The 6,453-nt window shown below is 33.3% G+C and overlaps 1 protein-coding gene and 1 long non-coding RNA gene across 3 annotated transcripts in view; both read right to left on the reverse strand.

Moving 5' to 3' along the window:
• The window catches only part of LOC127846535 (palmitoyltransferase ZDHHC3-like), a 43,069-nt gene that overhangs the window by 35,694 nt on the left and 922 nt on the right, over nucleotides 1-6,453 (reverse strand). The window lies entirely within an intron of this gene.
• Nucleotides 1,294-5,524, reverse strand: LOC127846545 (uncharacterized). Its single transcript, XR_008033547.1, has 4 exons — nucleotides 5,356-5,524; nucleotides 2,886-2,998; nucleotides 2,494-2,587; nucleotides 1,294-2,118 (listed from the first exon to the last, which is right to left on the reverse strand). It is a non-coding gene; the product is annotated as an uncharacterized LOC127846545 (long non-coding RNA).

A 6,453-nucleotide genomic window follows, 5' to 3' on the forward strand; every position in this document is an offset into this window, starting at 1 on the left:
GAGTTCTGTTGTTGTCGTTATATATTGTGATTCTACTAGGATTGCTTACATGTACATAAAGTAAAAAATACATCACTCATTGTATGAGCACAGATGGCCGAGTGTTCTAAGTGTTAGACTTTTACTCCAGGGGTCAGTGGTTCGAGCCCATTGGAGTTTAGGGTAACTTTTTTTCTTTAATTTTATTCTTGTTTTTTACTGCAGCTTTTTAGATCCAATGTCTACATTTATCAATATAAATCATTTAATGACAAACTGCTATACATTCCACAATTTGTGAAAAGGCCCCTTTAAAACAGATGGAATGAGTCAATGACAACGTTTGGATTAAATCAGAAATGATTTAAATGTTAAATGATGTGTTTGAATATTTAAAGATTAGTTGAAATGAATGAACACAACTTTTGTATAAATATGAGTATATTTATTTATTGATTCTATTGCCGTTTATTACTTAAATTGAACTGTGTGTTAACAATGTGGAAAATACCACACTCTATATGTGACCAAAGCTGGGAAAATCAGTCTTGTGTTCAAAAAATCACATTTTGACTTTTTGGCAATTTTGGATTCTCTGAACATTGTAGTTCACAAAAATTATATAGATTTTTTATTTATCACATTAAAAACTAATTTTATGACCTTCCAAAGTGACCAACCCTACATTTTACCGTCACTAAAAGTTATCATTTAATACAAAAAAACAACGAAAATTTTCAAACAACAAGCACGTTGTTTTATTAAAACAATAATCTTTCCTTTAGTCAAATACATAATTATAGTGCAATAAACTGACAACCGCATTATGGACATTTAAAATGTACCATTTGTGTTGCTATGGTAACCAATCTACATGTTAATAATCACCAGAGCACACAATCACGCCTTTTATAAATCTAGGAATTGTATTTTCAATCAAGTGTTTGTTTAAAGGCAAACACAACATTAATTTCACTGTTTTGTAACTAGTTAAACGATAAAAATCAATAATGTGTGTGTTCCATGAACAATTTCCTTTTTTTTATTCAGTTACATGTGTATTTAAGTATAATGTAACCTCAAACACATCAGAATGGAAAAACACAGCATTGAAAAGTGTTGGTTGAAAGTACACTTGGATACTAAATGTTTCACTAAATGAAATAATCATTATTTATCATTATTTCTGATAGATAAAAATAGACAAAATAAACAATAACTCAAACATAAAAATTGTTTGTTTTTGTTAGTATGGAAACAATGTAGCAAAAAACAAAAATATAGGATTTTCATTGTAAAACATAAATACAATATTCACACTGATTTTTTCCCAGTTTTTCTGATAGGCAGTCTGTGTCCATAAGGTGAAAACAATTGCATGGTTAGATCTACATGGAAAAAATGATTTTTGTTTTGTAAATATGAGATATAAAAAACTTGAAAACAAGCTTGTGCAATTAGAACAACAAAAGTTTGCATTGAACATTTCAAAACCTGTATCAACTGACACATTTAGCAATCGTATACATGTTTTAGCTTTCCTAGGAATAGAGGACTTTTTGCATTGTTTGTGGGAAAATATATCACCCAATACCTTGGCCAAAATAAACACTGATACATGATGTATGTAATTGTTGTGGCACCATCAGAGAAGATCAGTTGCGCATCTTAATGCATCTTCTTTTTTGGGGGGCACAGTCTGTTTTTTGTTGCTCACCAGTTGCGCGTTTCGGACATGTCAAGTTTTTGGTTCATCTATCCGACAGAATTCACGAATGTTTTCAAATAAATACCACTGATGGTCCAGATCAAGCCCTTTCACAAACATTTCTTATGGCAGGTTGTCACAGCTCACATTAACATTCACTTTCGAGACCTTCCTGAGAGTGATTCTGACTACTGGTGAGTCACGAAATTTCCTGCATTCCACAACATCGGGATGCTCCGCTGACACATGGAAATTAATGAAATTTGGTGACATTCTTTATGTGGTGAAACAATGTTGTAAGGTAATCTTTCCTGTCTTAGATAACAACAGGATTTGAAGAGTCCCCCACAAGCTGGGGTATGTTGTGGCCCATCCTTGACGATAACCCCACAGACGCAGCGACATCAGACAACATTTCTGCAGTGAAGTTTCTGTATCAAGATTACCATTTAATTAAGAAACAATTGCAAAATATAGTTTTTCTATTATCAAATTATTATTTTGTTGTTGTTGATGTTTCAATAGAAAACTACAAAGTTTGAAGGATGATTTTGCATGGGATTTTGTTTGCCATATCAAGAATTTCATACCAATAAAACAGCTGAAACTATTAAAATGAATATTTATTTTCCTGTTACAAGACATAAAGTACCTACACACTATTTTTAATTGATTTATGTTTTATCATTTTTATATTTTATTACATGGCAGAACTATACAACTGGATAGACCTATGGAAATGCAAACAAGGTTAATCAAGAAGGATCATGCAGGTCACATACACCATACTGTGATAAGAAATTTACCTCCACTTTGACTTCCAGATGCCAAAGTGCCAATCTGGTTTAAACTTTGTATGTCTTATCAACATAAAGCTTCGTGTGATGATTCTGTGTAAACCTGAAATGTTAAAAAATAGTTATTAAAAAAGGTCAGGCTACAATTAAGAATATGTGTTTTGTAGTAATTGACTGACTCAAAAATGTTGACTCATTTCAATATATTATTTTAAGAGAATTTTCCTTTTGGGATTGATACCAGAGTAATTTTTTAACATATTTACTATATATCAAGATGCTTTACCATTTTGCAATTGCATTACTGCAAACAAATATTTTTAACAACAGGTTAAGCTAAATTAATTTTTCAACATTAAAAAAAGCTCTCAAAAACACAATAACTAAGGGCTTGTTATTACCTACAAGAACTCTCCACAGAAGGTACCAGATGAATATGTTGTTTTTATTTTGGCCGCAACAGTTGTCACACTGAAAGTGAGAATGCTGTTCGCCAAGACCGTAACTTCCCAACCTGTAGAATATCAAATTATTGGTTATTTATCTACATAACACTTTTTTTATAATAATTATTATTAATTAAATTTGTGCTTAAACATTTTAAAAAAGTCAACCTTAAATTTGTTTTGTTTATCAGCTTTTGCCACATGAAGTTCAGACTTTTCAATAAACGCAGTATCTGATGTTTTTTTGACAGCTTCTACATCAATATCAATATCAGACTCATCATGGTTTGACTCAAGGTCACTTTCATCACAGGAGTTTGAAATTCTATCAATATAGCTAATCTAATGGCTAAATAAAACAAGAGCACCGCCTTGCGGGTGCAGACCGCTCATCTATTTTCTTTTTAAAGGTGAAGGGACTCTCATTTTCAATCACAAAGGAGGGAGGAGTGGAGTGAAGAGGGGTGTATAGTGTGGGGTTGTGGACATTTATTACATTATCTTCCAAAAAAGCGAAAAAAAAAAAAAAAAAAAAAAAAATCGGGGGGGGGGGGTATAGTGTGAGGGTGTGGTGATAATTTGTGAGATGATCTTAAAAAAAAAAAAAAAAAAAAAAAAAAAAAATCAAAAAAAAAATTTGGGGGGGGGGTGGGGGGGTGGGGTGGGGGTATAGTGTGAGGGTGTGGTGGTCATTTGTGAGATGATCTTATAAAAAAAAAAAAAAAAAAAAAAAATTAGGGGGGGGGGGGGGAGGGGGGGAGGGGGGGGAGGGCACGGGGGATGGTTTGGGTGAAGTCTATTGTGGTATGTCAGGTAAGAGTAGTTTCATCAAAGTATCAATCAAATCTAATCATAAATAAAGAAGTTATGGCAATTTTAGCAAAATTTAATAATTTGACCTTGAGAGTCAAGGTCATTCAAAGGTCAAAGTAAAATTCAAGTTGCCAGGTACAGTAACCTCATGATAGCATGTAAGTATTTGAAGTTTGAAAGCAATAGCCTTGATACTTCGAGTGGATCGAAACACAAAATTTAACCATATATTAAAAGTTACTAAGTCAAAAAAGGGCCATAATTCCGTAACAATGACAACCAGAGTTATGCAACTTGTCCTTTTACTGTACCCTTATGATAGTTTGTGAGTGTTCCAAGTATGAAAGCAATATCTATGATACTTTAGGGGTAAAGTGACCAAAACATAAATCTTAACCAAATTTTCAATTTTCTAAGTATAAAGGGCCCATAATTCCGTCCAAATGCCAGTCAGAGTTACATAACTTTGCCTGCACCGTCCCCTTATGATAGTTCATAAATCTTGCAAGTATGAAAGCAATAGCTTTGATACTGTAGGAATAAAGTGGACCTAAACACAAAACTTAATCAAATTTTCAATTTTCTAAGTATAAAAAGGGCACATAATTCTGTCAAAATGCCAGTCAGAGTTACATTACTTTGCCTGCACAGTCCCCTTATGATAGTTAGTAAGTGTTGCAAGTATGAAAGCAATAGCTTTGATGCTTAAGGAATAAAATGGACCTAAACACAAAACTTAACCAAAATTGTCAATTTTCTAAGTATAAAAAGGGCACATAATTCTGTCAAAATGCATGCCAGAGTTATCTAACTTTGCCTGCCCAGTCCCCTCATGATAGTAAGTAAGTGTACCAAGTTTGAATGCAATAGCATTGATACTTACTGAGAAAAGTGGAACTAAACGCAAAACTTAACCAAAATTTGCAATTTTTTAAGTACAAAAAGGGCACATAATTCTGTCAAAATGCACGCCAGAGTTATCTAACTTTGCCTGCCTAGTCCCCTCATGATAGTAAGTAAGTGTACCAAGTTTGAATGCAATAGCATTGATACTTTCTGAGAAAAGTGGACCTAAACGCAAAACTTAACCGGACGCCGACGCCAACGCCAACGCCAACGCCAACGCCAACGCCAACGCCGACGCCAAGGTGATGACAATAGCTCATAATTTTTTTTCAAAAAATAGATGAGCTAAAAATTATACCCCTATATAGTATAAAGACTAGTCTTATACTATATAGGGGTATATTTTTTTCTTTTTATTTAGCCATTAGATTAGCTATATTGATAGAATTTCAAACTCCTGTGCTTTCATAATCATCTACCACATCAAACAAATCTTGAGTAGCGGGGTGAGAAGTTTCAAAATAAAGTTCATTTACATTCGATAAATCATTTTAATTTAAAAACGAAGTGTCCTGGTCTTGTGAAATTTCACATGGAATAGTGTTTGTGTTAACAAATTGAGACATGATATTTTAAAGTCAAATTTAAATCTTCCACCATTTCATGTAAACAATTCAGTTGCTATCGTACAGTTTACTTCCGGGTCAAACTTGCGAGTCGCGAAAATTAGTCACAAAGCCAAAATACACATATATCTTTCACTTACCTATTTTAAGCATGTGGAAATATCATTTCTGAACCTTCTTCGATTGAAGACATCCATTAGTACACGATGTCATTTTGATTTACAGCGTTTAATAGCCATTGAAAATGAACACTACGAGACAGGTTGCGCTACCTGTGAACTGCTCAAACGAAACAGTGTCTTTCAAGGGGAATAATTTGAATTAAATATGCGGATTACAAACCACCAATTGTGCCAGTGTTTAAAGGACATATTCATGCTATATTGTGGAAATTTTCAAAGCATGTCATAAATTATTAGCCGAGAAATTGTATGAAAAAGACGAAATATCCAGCGCATTATCGTACAAGATTTTTATCTCGCGATTTCCCGACATAAACGTCAGCGTACACAAGACTGATTTTCGCTGACGACGTCACATATAGTCACTAGTTCTGGCTACCATAACTTTAAATGTCGCTTTTTATGATTTTTGACTGGCGCGACTTTATAGTTATGGACCAACCCCATTAGGAAAGTCAACCAGAAATTCCCGAAAAGTTGACAGTTAAAAAAGACCGGTCGAAAACAGCTTTAAAATGCAGTTATTGTCCCAAATCAACCACTTGATCGGAAAGATTGACACTTTTTACATTTAACTGATATAATCTTTCACAAAATACTATCTTAAACATTTAAAATTTATCTATTCTGCTTTTACATATCGAGAAAAACAGCGATGTGACAGACTTACTTGAAATGCGAATCTCCCGAGATTTCACGGTCATATGAGGTTATTTCTATTTTTAGTAACATACCATGTGCTCAAGTGTTTTCAAATTCAGAATGACATTTCCCGGTATTTCAGATTATTCTGGCTTGTTTTGTAAACAAATTGTAGTGTAAATACAAACTCAAAGTAAATATTATTTAAAACTACCGGATTCACACTGAAATCAGTCTTAAAATCCACCAGACGTAAGTTGTTAATCACAAATTATAGATTTCAGAAAACGAAAGTAATATTTACAATTTCAGCAAATAATGTCAAGGTCGATCTGAAAGAATCCAAATGAAAACTCGTCACGTGACAAAGTGACAATGGCGTCAAAACTGTGAATTTCAGACTGATGAGAGTTA

The sequence above is a fragment of the Dreissena polymorpha genome, chromosome 9 (genome assembly GCF_020536995.1).
Source record: "Dreissena polymorpha isolate Duluth1 chromosome 9, UMN_Dpol_1.0, whole genome shotgun sequence".
Taxonomy (NCBI): domain Eukaryota; kingdom Metazoa; phylum Mollusca; class Bivalvia; order Myida; family Dreissenidae; genus Dreissena; species Dreissena polymorpha.